Genomic DNA, 16,589 nt, shown 5'->3' on the forward strand with positions numbered 1-16,589 from the left:
ATCAGGTAGGATTTCTAGGGCTCCAGAAGGAAACTGTTACAACATTTAGCAAGTGTGTTTCCTGTGTACAGTAATTAATTGACAACTCATCTCCTTGTCTACTTTTAAATTTCACTTTCATTTTTGTTTTGATGGATGCTTGTTTTTTGCTTATTTCTTTTTGTTCCAGTCTACTATTTCCAGATGCTCTACATGGTTTAAAATTATGGCAACAGCTTCTAAAGGTTTGCCTGGGGATTCAGAAGGCAAAGACAGCTTCAAGCTACAGAAGGCAGGCACACACCTTTAATCCAAGTGGCCAGAATCTAGGAGGTGGTGGTACAGCCTTTAATCCATGAACTCAGGATTGTGAGGTAGACAGATCTCTGAGGTCAAGGCCACACAGATGGACACAGGAGTGAATGATTCTAAAAGACAATTATAGCTCATACCTTTAATCACAACATTAGGGAAGTATGTATGACTATAGCTAGGTCTCACAGAGGAATTCGTTCTCCAGCCACACTCAATAGTAGAAGCATTCATTCTCCAGCCACACTGAAGAAAGGCAGCAATTGTGACTTGTTGAAGAGCTTGTGTGTGGATCAGATATTTCAGCCTGAGATAGAGATGAGAGCTAGTGGCCAGGACACTTTGCTTTTCTGATATTCAGCCTGAAGTCCAAACCAATATCAAACTATGGGTCACTTATTTTTTGTGTTACACTGTGGTATGGCATAAAGTCAAGAGTTAGTCGTCATATAGACATTAGCTTTCTAAGGTAGCATAAATCCTTCTCCAAGAAATTGACCTCTAGCTTTACAGCTTTGTTCAATAGTTTTAGCCTCTTCTTTGAACCAGGTAGCCGATTGTGATTGTAGACCAGGACTAGAACAGCTTGAACAAAGTTTATCCAGTATGTAGCCATAACTCTAGACCAATCTGACATCGTGTTTATTATCTGCTTCACAAATGGTGAATGCATGCCTTAAGCATGCCTTGAATTTCTCTAAATCTAACATTAACAAAGGAGCCCCATTAGCTCTTACAGAACCTCTATGATTTGCCCCTTTCTCTAACATTACTGGATATATTAAGGTTGCTTTTCTTAGGACCTTAGAGTGTTCCTCTTTAATCTTTTAATGCAGGGCTGAACATTGTTCTCCATTAAATTCCTCTACCTGGTTTTGAATATCATTTTTCTAAGACTTGTGTATGGCACTCTTAACAACTTTTTTAGATATAAACCAAGAAATATCAACCAACAACAAAGATCACAAATGCCTGAGTAGCAGAAAGACTACTAGATCAATCATCCTGAGGTCATATCAGTGTATACTTGGGGGTGGCTGTGAAGCCCCAGGTGTACATTGTTTCATGAACAAGGAAAAGCTCATCTCTGCCCTGCAGAACAAGCTCTCTATCCTCCTTGTCTGAGTACTTGGTCAAATCTTTTATTTTGGAAGAAGACACCATTCAAGTAGAGATGCTGGAGCTAGTTGAGTAGGGAGAACTGGGAAATGATCTCTCTTCAACATTCTTTTATCTTTTGGTTCCTATTCCATTGCTAAGGCATGAAGACTTCATTCACAAGGAGTTTCTGAAGGTTTCTCGGCTGGCTCAGGCCAGGGGCAAAAATTACAAGGGCTCTCAGGTAACAGCATGCATTCACTTCCAACTCCTGTATAGAGCTTGGCTCAAATACCTCCTGCAGCTTTAGGGGGTTATAGACAGGGATGGCTCCAAACTCCAGCTTTTCACAGATCACCAGCAGCATTTCTTTTCCTGCTTGGCCCACCAGTGGAAATATTTTAGGTATTTACAGGGATCCATGAACTTGAGAGAAAGGTTCATTATGACAGTCATAACCTGCTTTCCCCATCGTATGGGATGACCCACCACTGGTTGGGTCTCACTAAGGACATCTGAAGAGCAGACACCATCCTCTATTCCAGCCCACACCTTCCAAAGTTATGTGGAGCATCACAAAGATCAAGCAATTCTAGTTTTCAATGCCTGTTGGTCAAACAAGAAGGAGAATCAAATGACAGGACAACCAAAGTGTAATCTGCCTTGAACGCACACATCAACTACCCTTAGGAGAGAGGGTTGGCCAGCCTCTCATTGCATTGAAAATTCTTTACTCATAATCCTCTGAGCAGCCACAGCACAAGCATGGAACCCAGAAATATCCACAAAGAAGAGAGCTGAATGAGAGTAAGACTCAAAGGTGCTTTAAGAGTGACATTGAGTTATAGACATTGAATCCACTGTTTTCTATCCCCAGAACCACAGGATTCTCTTGACCTTGAACCTAGGACCCAACTAAAGAGGTGAATGATTGAGAGTGCACCCACAGTGTACTGCTCCAGGCTCCCAGCTTCTGATTATTCCTTTCTTTCTACCTTGTTGGAGAAACACTTACTTATCCCTTTTTCCAGGTGGTACATTTACAAGTTAACAATTGCCTGGCTCCAAATTGTAATTTACAAAGACACAATTGTCTTTGTAACTCAACAGACACCTGTGACTCATCCCATTGTTCTCCCTATACTTCAGTGCATGTGATTAGAACTTACTCCACAACACTTTGTTTCCAAAACATTGAATACTGTGTCAATCCATGTGCTCTGTGTCCTGTTGATGAAAGTATTGTCCCTATGATTTCAGGACCTTCACAGATTTAAGACTGATTGAGTGTGATGGGTAGAGAAAAAAAAAACAGACACAGAGAAATGTTGTAATGGAGTAGGCTGTGCCTATGGAGGAGACACACAAGCACATTTATTACCGGCAATCAACACAATTTTTCAGCCACTCATGGTAGGAGATCTCTGCGGGGATCTGTCTCAAGCTCCAATAATCCCAGAGAGGAATTCATCTGTCCAGCACACTAGGTTTCCATATCTCCATACCAAGCAGAATCCTTCCCCAATTTATTGCCAGCAAAGGCAATGTCTGCTCTCCAGGTCATAGACGCAAGTTTGAAAACATTTACAGCAGAGGGTTGTCACAAAAGAGACTACCTTGGGCTGTATTTTGGACCTGACTATATCCAGGAGCTCAGGACAAAGTTGGTCAAATCTGAGTACAAGTACTAGGCCCCTATTGTCATAGCACCCCAGAGGGGTAGGGTACAGCTTCTGGGACGGCTTGCTCAGCCTGGCTGTGAGGTGAAGAAGCTGCTTCAGGACAGGACGAAAGAGCTTATTACCATAGAAAAGGACCTTGAAGAGCTGGAAGAATTGGCTCAGGACAGGCATGAAAGTATGAAATTCAGAATCCTCCAGCCAACATTTCTCCACTTCCAGAGTTTGCAAGGTGACTTTGACTCTCTCAAAGGGAATTCCAAGTGGTCTAACCCAATCAAGTAAAAGTAAGGAACTCAGGGACAGATGTTTGAGCTCAGAAAGGTCCATGCACTGGAGCATGTAATCCAAGTCTGACTGTGAAAGATGGCAGGTACCATTGCCCTCAGGATGTTTGTATGTCTGTTCTTGAAGGCCACCACAAACATTTCTTGGGGTAGCAACCTGGGCAGTACATCCAGAGAAGAAAAGGCCAAGGCCTCCTTCTTCACTAGGCTCTCTCTGCAAGCTTCTGGAGTGGTGGTGGGACTTGGTCTCCCATTATGACTGGCTTGTAGGAATAAATGTCCTGGTAAAGCATGGAAGCAAAGATGGAAGCAAAGATGGAAGCAAAGATACCATTTACGCCTGGAAACTTAGCAAGTCCTTTAGATACTTTCTCTGTCTCTCACCTGCTGTGATTAAATAGCATACCAACACCTCCTGGATTGGAACTCACTGTATAGGCTAAGCTGGCCTCACACTCAGAGAACAGCCTGCCTCTGCCTCCAAGTGCTGGGATTAAAGGCGTGCACAAGAATGAGTGATCTAAACTGTCAAGGAATTTGAGTGACTTGTCATAATGGCCTGAATAACGTTTAGTTCATGGACACCTTGACACTCTTAGTATACTCCCACTGAACAAAACTACACACAAATTACAAATGACCCAATTAATTCTCATAAATACACAAGAACTCTGGTATTTTCTGGTTACAGGTTTCTGAGACAAGAGAATCCAGAAAACAAAATAAAAAGCAATACAACAAAAAATCAAATTATTCTAGAAACTAAAAATACACATGATATTTAAGTAATGCAAGCAAAGATTAGGCTGCAGGAGATGGGGTGTCCTGATAACACTGAGGGACTTAACTGATCTGGACACTGGTAAGAGGCCTAAATCCAGGCAGGGGCAGGCTGCTTCCTTCTGTCCAAATTGGATACTTATTTGCTTTCCTGTCTGGAAACTTTGTATAAGAATTTTTGATTTTATCCTACTTCTTTGACATCTGGGGAAACACTGGAACAATGGCTGCTCTTAATATAATCCAGGGAGACAGGAGAGTAATACTGTTCTAGAAAAGGTGACCAAACTACTATCTAATGATAGTTTTTAAATCAATCCTTTTTTTTTTCACAAACCGTTTTCTGATTATCACTGACTATCCTGTTATTCATTCTGTAGACCAAGCCAAACTCAAACTATGAAATATATCTGACTGTGCCCACCAACTGCTGGGATTAAAGGTGTGTCCCACTATTGCCCAATTAATTTTTTCAGGTGGGGAATTACGTATCCTTAACTGGCCTTGAACTTTCTTTGTTCCTGATGATGAACTGGATTAGTTGAGATAACCATGATCAGCATGGCCCACCAAACGAGTGATTTTGATGCTGAGGATAGCCCTAAACCTCATCCATTTGAATTTTGTTGTTTGAGAATTCAAATTATCATTTCATATCTCAAAGGTCTGTGATCTGTAGTTGTTATGATGAGCGTCTGACTAACCAACATTAAAACTGAGTCTGGGCTTTTGCTATTTTTCAATTTTCCTCAGATTTTATTCTTCATATAGAGTCTCATTGATTGCAAACATAAAACAAATGTGGCCTCCAAGTACTAAGAAGTGTCTGTTCCCATGAAGTCCCATTGTAGGGGCTTTCCTGTGAATTAACATATTTTTGAAACATTACACAAGTTATTTAACAGGGCTTGGTGGCCCCACTTTTAATCCTGGATCTTTGGAAGCAAATGGGGTGGGGGTGAATCTCTGTGAGTTTGAGGCAAGCCTGATGTACAAAGTGAGTTCCAGAATAGCAGGAGCCGATACACAGAGAATACTTGTGTCAAGAAATCAAAAGAAAAGTTAGGCACATGTAATGCATCTACACACTCCCTTGGTGCAACAAGAATGTTTCACCTGTTACTTGGAAGAAAGCAGATCAGGACTCACAGGCTAGGTCTCAGGGTTGCCTACAAGGCTTATCCAAAACCTGCTTAGGCTACAGAAAGTAGACCATGCATTAAAAAAAGAAAGAAAGAAAGAAAGAAAATCAAATAACAAATAAAACTCCCCACAAAACTCTAGTTTTCAAGAGACAGAAATAATCATACACTCTTAGTGTTATCAGAGGTTGCATAAAATCATTCCAGGGGCCATAGACTTTTACCCCTGCTTCTTGGGAAGTTGAGGCAGGAGAATTGCAAGTTTGAGGACAAGCTGGCTACAGAGTGACAATGAGGTTAACCAGGGATACGTGGCCAAAACATTCCAAGGATAGCATTCCTTTAATCACAGCACACAAGTCGCAGAGACAGAGATATGTCTGAGCTCCAGGCACACAAGAGCTACATAATGTCACCATTATGCAAAAGAAAGAAAGAAAGATGTAGAAAAGGAGAAAGAGGGAAAGAATTGAGACAGAATGTCTTTACTTAGACCTGGGAGTATTGAAACTCACTTTCTAAACCCGGTTGGCCTCAAACTCACAGCTCCTCTTGCCTCTGCCACCCCCCCCCCCAGTACTGGGATTAATGGAATGGCATTATTGTTTTCAATTGGGCATCATGATGAAGACCAGGAGGACCCAATGTGTAGCATGCTCATGAACAAATGCTAGAAGTAAAGTCATGAGCTAACACACCCATCTTAAGACATTTTTTTATCAGTGGTTCATTTCCCTTTATCTTTGTGTTTTTGTGTGTCTGCCTTACAGGTGTGGAGGCCCATAGCACAGAAAAGGTGTTTAGATTCCCTGGACTCAGATAAATAGACATTTGTGGCTTTAATGATGATATCCTAGGAATCAAATTACAAGCTTCAAGATCAACAAGCCTACTGTTCTTTTGTTCTGTGAATAAGTTTTGCCAGTACATGTGTGTGTACAACATGGGAATGCTTAAAACACTAGGAGACCAGATGATGGACTTAAGATACCTAGGGACTGCGTTATGAAAAAATAGTTGTGAGCCTGGTTCTGGGAGTTATGAACTGCAGTACCCTTTCATGGTAAAGAATTTCTCTGACTCACTGAGCTTTCTCCCCTACCCCACAGAATACAATATTACAGACTTTGATTTCTATAGTGGTATTTTTTTTTTGTTTTTGTGACAGGGTTTCTCAGATTTGCTTTGGAGCCTGTCCTAGCACTCACTCTAAAGATAAGATAGTCCAAGAAGTCATATAGATCCATCTACTGCTGCCTTCCAATTTCTAGGATTGTGTGTGTCACCCCCACCCATCCTACTCTCTGAGTTTTAAAGTTTTGATATTTTGAAATGCAAATTGTAAGATACACTTTAAATTTTATTCAAAACTGTTTTATTTAGTGAAAAAGGAGAGAAGCTTGCCAGCTGGGGTTGAGAGAGGGAATGGATCCCACCCTGGATGAGCTGGGAGAAGAGGAGTCTTCATTGTCGGAGCCAGGACAGATGTGAGAGTTTCAGAGTGGATTGACCCAGCCATAGCTTTAGAAATTCACTTGACATTGTCATTAACTCTTGACCATTCTGGTGGTTCTCCCTTTTGTACTTAGCATTTTGGATCTTGAATCAGATTTGTAATGAAAAAAAGGAGATGTCAGAAGAAGACCTGAGTTCCCAGGTGAGCATGCTGGATGGAAATCTTGGCTCTAGAAACTACCTGTATTAAAAAAAAAAATCTTGGCCCTAAGAGGAGGAAGGAAAGTAGGACAGTTTATGATGTGACACAAAATGACTAGGGAAGATTCAGATAGAATATCTGAGGACTCCTCCCTCCCAACTGATCCTCAAGCCCAATATCTGTTGTTTTCTAAGAGTCCCTAATATCTGTGTCCTGAGAACCTGCCTAGGTGATAATAGGGCTCCATAGCGGTGCCCAGATGGAAGAAGATTCACCAGGGGCGGCCATGGAAGTGCACAGGTCCTACCTCCACAATTGTCCCAAGCTGCATCAAGCATGGAAGATCACCAAGTGTGTGAGATTCTGAGGAATGTACAGGTAGCATTGCAACTTTGACTGTGGGGAAAAAGGGACGAGTGTGAGACATCCCCAGATCTCATACTCGGTGACAACAATCATTAGAGCCAGCTCCAAGCATTGATCCAACTAGGGTGCTTGCATTGATCAAAATATCTGTGGAGGATATGGTTTTGGTTCTTCGGAGTACACAGTGTGCTCTTTTGGTTGTCTCCTTGGAGTTTCAGGGGAAACATGCTGGAAAACATATTTATTTGAAGGAAACATAGAGCCTTGGGAACATTCAGAGCTGAAACTTACTGATGAGGTTGAGGGCATCTGGTGATTAGGGGGCTCTGCTCCAATTCCCAGGGTTGGGTGGCCAGGATACACTGGATGACTTGGTTCTAGTGATGGTTGTAGGGTCACAGGAGGACATTGTCTCCTTTCAGGATCCACACATTCTTTGCTCCTCCCTCCCCACTGACCCTCAGACCCAATACCCATGCCCTACCTTCGTGGCCTCTCAATTTCAGTCAAACCCCTGAGAGTCCTTATTGATTCGATCATAATTGTTTTCTTTGGTTTTTTGTTGATGCAGGATGTCTCCATTAGCCTGTGCTAATCTGGAAACCATTATGTTGACCAGGCAGTCCTTAATCTCAGACAGATTATCATGCCTCACCCTCCTGAGAGCTAGCATTAAAGGTGTGGGGAACCTGGACCCCAGAACTTTTATTCATTGTTTGCAAATGAATATGGAGTGCAAGCTTGGTCTGTGAAATTGCAACTGAGAATATAGGCCTGGTAGTTTTAGTGCTCAACTTTATAGGAAATTTGATCTTGATATGTTGTCTGGGGTTGTATAGCCTCATAATTAAATGTCAATTCTTTAAATGGTTATAGGATTTACATCTTTATTTCTTCTACACTCCATATTGGGTCAAAAAGCCTGTTTGTTGTTGGCGGTGGAGAAAGAATGATCAGAAGCAGAAAGCCAGCATACATTAAATATTTAGGAGCTCCAAACCCTGTCTCAGCAACAGGAGAACTTGGTACAAAAGGAAAAAAAAGCCATCCAGCAACATCAGATAAAATGTCCTCATGTCTCTCTAGGTGTACAAAGAAGAAGAGCCAAACAAACATTCTTATTATTATCGGAGGACACATGAGAGGCGGACCAGAGGCCAAACCTGTAATCCCAGCTACTTGGAAAAGTGTAATTCAAATACAGTGAGGGCTACAGAGTGACTGTGAGGTGCAACATGGATACATGATCAGAACTTTTCTGAAATGTTAGACTGAATGATCTTAATCAATAAAAACCACCAGTTGCTCTATTCTCTCTCAGTCCTTGGGTGACAAATGCAGGAATACTGTCCCCACACACCATATCACCATCTCAGATCCCCTCTGGTAATGAAGCTCTACTCCAAAAACATGGCCTTTATTTATATGCACCTGGAATCTTACTGATTCTCTACTTTTTACCCACAATCACCAAGAAGACCCCCCCACACTGTAGCTTCACTCAGTGTGCAGCCCAACCCTATGGGACCCTGGCCTAGATCAGGATGTCTTTCTTTATTGAGATGCTATATTCAGTGTTGACTTGGGTTGAGGTTGGAAAATTAATAGGGGTTTGATCCATCCTCTTGGGTCTCCTTACCACTTGGAAATCATGAACTGAACAAATTTGTCTTTCAATGGTCATTAATCTTCTCAAGAAATGTGCCTCTAACTTTGCTGGACAATGTTTTTTCTGTTCTTCCCAGATCCTTTCACTGGTAATTCATTCATTCATTCTCTTTCTTTTTTTTTTAAATTGAGACAGGATCTCTCTTTATAGCCCTGTGTGGATCTCACTGCAGAAACAAGGTATGATTATAACACAATATGTATCCCTTAACTTCTGTCTCCTCTGTGCTGGGATGGAAAGTGTGGTACACATATGCACCACGCTTACCCCTTTTTGATGATGAAGGGTCTTCCCTGCCTTAGACAACCCTGGGTGATATTCTATTTTTCCATGATACCAGCACTTGGCCCTGTCTGTCTAAGATAACTCTGTTCTCCCTCTGGTTCCCAAGGGAATGGGAAATACCATCAGGAGTTCCTCCAACAATGGAGTGCTTGGTAGTAAAGGAGAATAAACAAGAGAAGACCTGTAGACCCTAGATTCAAAGGTCAGAACTCCCCAGGAATTACTGCAGTCTTCTTAAACAATCATGGGCTTCAGGCTGTCACTTTGTAGGAGATAGTACATAATCACATAGTAGGTAGGCACACCGCTTGGGGACTCACTAGCACTCTTCCGTAATCTGCCCCAATCCCTGCACTTGTCTGGACTTGGTACTCACATTGAAGGGATAAACTTGCAAGCAGCTCCTGAGATTAGACCTGACCCAATTCCTATCTCTAAGGCATATAGTAGACCTCACCCTCCCAACACACACACCAGCTCCACTATGCTGCCCAAGGCTCTTCCTCCCCTATGGCCCTCTTTCTTCCACCAAGGTCCCCTGCTCTCACAACCACCACATACACACTTCCTTCAGGGCACCACCTCATCTGAAGACCACTAGGTTGCTGCACTTTTCCTGGACACACTGTCTATTGGATTCTATTCAATTCTTAAATTAGAATTAATAGAATAGATTCTATTCTATTCTTAAAAGCTCCACCAAACAGGAGAGTCAAAGATCCTCCCACTCTGTCTCTTTCCAGCCAGAAGATGCTTAAATTCTTCACCTGACACACTGTTTTGACCAACTCAACCTGTGTAGGAGAAACTGTGGCCAGCCTACCCAAGCCGCAGGTGCCCAAGCAAACCTGTATGAGCGTGTGTGGCAGGCATTTCATCCCTGAGCCAAGCCTGCCTAAACCCTATAGACTGCTGACAGAGAGACACCTGACCAGGGACACCAATGAGGAAAGGACAAAGCAGCAGAGTGAGCCAATAGGACCTTGGGAGGAGATAAAAAGGTAGGACCGTCTTCCTTAATAAACCAGTCTGCAGCAAGCTGTGCTACTCACTGACTCCCAGTGCCTGAGTTGTTGGTGCTGTGTCTTCTCACTCCTTCCCCCAAGGGGTGTCTGAGCAGAGTAACCCACAAAAAACATCAAAGACAATAGTCCTGCAAATGTTCTTGCTATAATCCTGAGAGAGGAGAGCCATTCTGATATAGAAGAAGTGACCCATGATCTCTATTGATAAAGAACTTTTCAAAATTCCCTTTATTTTAGTTAGAGCCTTGTGTGTCCTAAACTGAACTTATAGTTGTTCTATAGCTCATAATGATATTGAGGAGATGGGATTAGATATTACCAGCAATTCCAAGACCAGATATGGTTCTGATAGTGGACCCCTTTCTGCCCAGCATGTTGCAACACACAAGTTTTGGATATTGTCTTGCAGAAGTCTTGTAGATGGGACTCCTTTTTACTGGGATTACTGATATGGGCCACAAGCCTAGGTTTTTTAGCTTTTACACTTTTTATTGATTTACTTTTATTCTTCTCATAATATCTCATTGGAAACACATACTTAATCATATATGGCTTGTAGTCATAGTTGGCTGATTGTACCCCATGTCGTTCCACTTGGAGGCATTTAGAATTAATTGCCAGATCTTGAAACATGACAGAATTAGGCCCATTTACTGCCTCTACACACCAAGTTCGTTTAGTATGCCCTCATTGCCTTGGGGTGCAGAAATGATGATCCAGGGATTTCTTTTTACTTATTTCTTTACTTTTTTTTTTGCAGAAAAAAAAAAAAACATGCTTTCCTACCTAGGGCCTTCACATGAACCTATGTGTGGGGTCATAACAACACTGGTGACTGCTCAAATTACACTTTTTGAGTAATACAGGGCTTGCTTTATATGGCCTAGCCCAGTTCTTCCAAGTTTATGGCAACTTATTAAGTGCTATCTTCTAATTAAAACCTGTCAGCATCCTTACAATTCTTTTCCCCTGACCAAAAGAAATGAATGCTTTCTATTTCTTTTGCATATCATGGTTTTGTATTGTGACCCTTCATTTAGAGCTTGAGCTTCTCCTAGACTATGCCTTTTAAACGAGTTTATACAAACGGACTCCTGGTTTTATATCCTCACTATAACTGCAATGCCTGGCACACAGTAGGATGTCAGAAATATTTCTTGTAGAAATACCTAAAGGAATCACTTGGGCTGTCCTCGCCAATTGTCACATGTATTTAGGGCAAAATTCTTGCAGGAAGACAGAAGCCATCAAACATTTCAGGTTCATAAATACATACATTTTTCCTGTTGTGTGAGTTTTCTCATGGAAGAATCCTCCAGTCAAAACAAAACAACTCTTGCCTTCACATTTAGTTCAGTGTTATTTTCTCCTGCTCAGCACTTCACTCCATCAGAATTAAAATATATTATCAATGGTGTGGGAAAGACATGGAACTCTTAAGGTTACTAGGAGCCTCTGCACCAAAAACAGTGTGCATGCTTTTGTGCTCAATGGTTTTGGTTGAGAAATGGGTTAAGGAGTTTGGGGACATGACTATATACTCAGATACTTACCTGTGCTTATAAGAGGGACAAGATTGATCTGTCTACCAGGTTTATATTGACCCAAAGGTCATATCCTTTGTTACAAGTAACTGAAGAAAATTTACATGGTCAACATGAAAGACCACAGAAGACACTCACAGAAATGGCAAGAGAGGCACAATTGCTGGCATGTTGATAGGAACTTAGAAGTAACTCAGCTTTAACTGGTCTGGAGACAATAGAAAACACACTTATGCCATTTCTGATTTGGATCTATTATACTACCAAGCCCATTGGAGCATTTTCCAAGTAGTTTTCAGGTAACTGTTTGGATATAATAGGTAGGACCTATCAGTAACTCATACAAGGAAAGTGGAAGTACACATTCATTTTTCCATTACTGCACTTTCAGGAAATCATTAGGAGGGTGGGGAAAGAGGTGATTTTAAGGAGCAAATTCCTCTTTGATGATTCCTTCTCTTCACAAAGGAGAGGGACTGAAAGTGTATTTCATTGCTGAGCACTGGCCTGGCAAGTGTGGTGCCCTAAGTTCAGTCCTTAGCACCATTAAAGACCTGGACAACAAAAACAAGTGCTTTGCAATATAGAGAAGTTAAGTATAGGACAGAGGATGGCCAGAGGTAGCTACAGTTGAGTTCTTGCAAGCAAGAGATGCTGCCTTACTCTGTAATGGATGACAGAAAGGGGTATAGAGCAAGTCCCGGCCGCTTCAGAACCTGTTGATTTCTGGAAAGAATGCCGTTCTCCAATAACATCTGGAACCAACTCCTATAAAGTGATGGTTCACTAACACACTCAAAATTGGTTCCAACCACATTTTCTAAAGAGCCAAAGAATTGTGTTATCAAGAGGAATGCATATGTGACTGCCAATGGGGGATGCTGAGGAAGCCATCAAATTTTTAGAATTCTGTATGATTGCCTTGTATGATTTTTCTTGTTTGGTGATTTCTCTTTCTTCAATGACATTGTGATTTCATTCATTTTTCCATTCAATTAAATTTCAACTATGTAACATGAAGTTGTTTCACCAAAGGATACAAGGGAAAACCAGAAGAGCAGCAAAACAAATGAGCTCTGTAGTGAGATGACCCTACTTAAAAGGGACACCCTCAAATGAAGAGTTAGTCAGCCTTCCCAACTCTCTCCTTCCTCCTCAAATTTATTTCTTAAATATTTTTAAACTTAGACAAAGTTGAAAACAGCACAGAGATTTCCTGAAATATCACCCAGCTTTCCTAATGTTAACATATTACAGAGCCATAATTTAATTATCACAACCAAGAAACTAATATTATCAAAGGTTCTTCCCAGACTTTATTTACATTCCGCCAGTTTTCCAGCTAATGTGCTTTTTTCACCTCCAGGCCTTTCATTGCACTCACGTACCTCAAGTGTGTGGTCTTCTCTAGTCTGTGACAAGTCTGCTTATCTTTCTGATTTTGCATGGCACTAGTACATAGCCTAGTCTTAAACTCTTGTCATTAGATTACATTTGTTCATTTTGAGTGAAGAGACTTACAGTTAGGATATATACTGCCCTCCTTGCTGTATCAGGCCAAGATGGCATCAGTATATCTGCAATGGGTGACATTAATCTCATGCCTTGGACGAGGTGGTGTTTTCCAGGCTCCTCTGGATGTTCACACTGTCCCATGGTTACTGATGATTTCCCAGATAACACTTGGAGTTTCCTGCACCAGTTAATATTGTAATACCCCAGTGGTAGTTTTCTATTTCCCTGTGTACCTCTTTGATCTTTTCTAAAAGAAAGGTGCTACCCATTCTTAAGGCTGAACACTAAATCTCTCAACACATTTTTCTCCAAGTAACTTTCTAGGAGACTGAAGGTAACTTCTGAACAAGGGAGACACCTTTTAATGTTGAAAAATGACAGTCCACTGGGTCCTAAGAATGTCGTCCTCATCTGGCCTAGAGACCACATAATGCACTCCCCTGTTTAAATTCTTTCTGACATGGCTTATACTTTGATCCTACACAAACACCTTCCTTAGTAGGACATTGTTGTACAGGTTTGGAATTCACCTTTATTGGAACAAATTTTGACTTTGAAATGTCAGTCTTTCCACTGTCTACCATTAGCCTTTTATTATATCTTGCCCAAACTTTTTACTTTGACTTGAACTTTATGTAGGTGACTGCCATTGGGGGAAGTGCTTGGTAGCATCCACACCTGAGGGTGATGGGGGAAGTGCTTCTGTGTATGTGTTTGTCTTACTGGATGATAAATAAAGTACTGTTTGGCCAATGAGGCAGCAAGTTAGAAGGGACAAGGAGTCAAAGACGATTCTGGAAAATGTAGTGGAGAAGTGGTGATCCATGCAGGAAGTGACATAGCAAGGAGACTCATATTTTTGGAAGGAGAAGTAGGAAGTGGTCCCCTTTTCCCCTTTGCTTCCTCCAGGAGCACCATGTGATCCACCAGCAAGGGAGGACACCAATGGAAGGTGTCTGATAAGTTAAGTCTTATAAACTATATAGATTTATAATAACTAAGACTGAGCTAACAGATGAGGAATCCTAGTCATTGGCCAAGTAGATTTTGTACCTAATAGAAGTCTGTGTATTGTTTTGTCCATCCAACTCGGGCAGCTGGTGGAGACCGCACACATGGTGGTAGAACTCAGGCAGCTTTTGGAGGAAAGATTTATCATAACATGAGGGTTATTAGATGAGTGAAGAAAATGAGATGCATCTCTTTGAAGCTGCACAGGAACACACATTAGACATTAGAGCATAAGGAGGTTCACATTCACTGGTTGAAAGGAATACCTAAGAGTATAGGCAGGTTTCAGTTAGCCATGCTCTTTAGACATTCAACTGACTGATTGTCTTGAAACATGAGAGACAAGTCCTACCAAGTGACAATGATGATAGTGTTACTTATGCACAACACTAGAGGGGTGAGATCAAGGCAGAGTCCTGGGAAAGGACAGTGGCCATTGTAGCTGCATTTGGAGAGATGAAAACTTGAAATGCCCTACGAACCCTACATGAAAATTAACACATGGTTCTAAAAAACCTTTTGCCTCACTCCAGGCTTTGCCATTGAAGATGCTTTCTGGAGTGTCAACAACTAAAATTATCCGAAAATTCGTTGGCATGGGGATAACTAGGGAATAGACATGGTAGAGAAGCCTGTTTGCTTTCATGAGTTCTTCCTTGGTTACGAGATGGGCACATCTTCTGCATGACTTAATACTGGGCCCTGAAGCTCATAGCCTTCCCATGCATTTGCAAGTTGACAGTTCCAACATAGTGAGGCCAAAGGGTGGTCTGAGCCAGGCTGATCTGATCAGTGTGTTCCCTTTGCTTCACTAATCCCTATTTACTCATATATTCCCAGTGTCTAGGTCATCCCTGTAGAGCCTCAGAAGTGGGACAGAGGACAACTTAAATAAGCTTCCTGCCAAAAAGCTGGAACCCTAGAGGATGTGCAAGGCCCTCTAGTCCCTGCCTGAGGCTCTCTCTTCCTGCCCCTGAGCTCTCTTGTGAATACAATAAAAAAATAATCCTAGTGATTATGGGAGCATAGGGACTCTTTTTGCTGGAGAAGTTTTAGACACTTTAGACCCCACTCAACCTTAACTCCCACCAAGGGCACCAAACAGCGTTATCATCTAAGTTATAGTTTCTTAGCCTTCCAGGAAGCTTAGGCACAGATCAGAGTGATATCCAGCACTTAGGTACCTAGCATTTTCTGGGCATTCCATGTACAAACTCAGTTTTCACATACAACAAATTACTATCCCACTTAAGAAGTGGGGCAAAGAATCAAAATACAGTAGTAAGGAACCTAGGAAGCAGTAGGCATAGCATTCAAATTTAGTCAACCTTACTCCAGAAGACAGATTCTTTGACCCAACACTTACTACCAGTTAGTACACACACACACACACACACACACACACACACACACACACACACACACACTACCGTGTGTGCACATTAATTCAGTCTGGCTGGACAGATGGCTAGAAGTGGTGGTTCAACCATGTATGTGTCAAAACTCATGGTGTGAAGGTTTTTCTGAGGAGATACTGAAAAAACAGTATGTGACGAATCCTACAGAGCTTCCTCTCTGTGATGGAAAAGAGGGATTTTTATACTATGTCATTCCTTCTGATATCACTTAAGCCAGTGGGAAGAAAAAGTACCAGCATTAAGACAGAGGGAGTCCTTGCAGCAGAGTCCTTGCTGAACCATTACACTTCTATAGGCCACCAAGAAAGCCATTTCCTATGACCTATAAAGCTGTGTTTAAAGACTTACCTAATGCCTCAGCCCTGTAATTCCAAGTGAAAGGACCAGTATTGACACAATACAACTAAGACCAAGTTCTCAGCACAAAGGAAAATGATTTGTCCCATAGGAACAAATAACAGACAAACACTGTAGGTAGAAGACAAGGGAGAAAGGGAAAGGATCAGGACTATTTGTTCCAGAGGGACATAGGACTGACTTTGGATAGCAAGGAGACAGATTTGGGCCATAGGAAAATGGCAGTTTATAAAAGCACAAGGGGAAACCCTGTGTTAGGATGAGGTATTAATTTTAACTGGGCATGTTAATTAGATGAACCAAAGGGGGCTTCTGAATGCTGGACATCAATAGTTTGATTGCTGGACCTTAGTAGTCAGCCTTAGCTAGGGGAAGTCACCAAATAAAGGAACAGACCTTGGTGGCTAGCTTTTGGAGTATAATGGATTTAACAAGGTGGGAAGAATGGAAGAGAAGGGCAAGACC

Source organism: Cricetulus griseus, assembly GCF_003668045.3.
Source record: "Cricetulus griseus strain 17A/GY chromosome 1 unlocalized genomic scaffold, alternate assembly CriGri-PICRH-1.0 chr1_0, whole genome shotgun sequence".
In the NCBI taxonomy this organism is placed as follows: domain Eukaryota; kingdom Metazoa; phylum Chordata; class Mammalia; order Rodentia; family Cricetidae; genus Cricetulus; species Cricetulus griseus.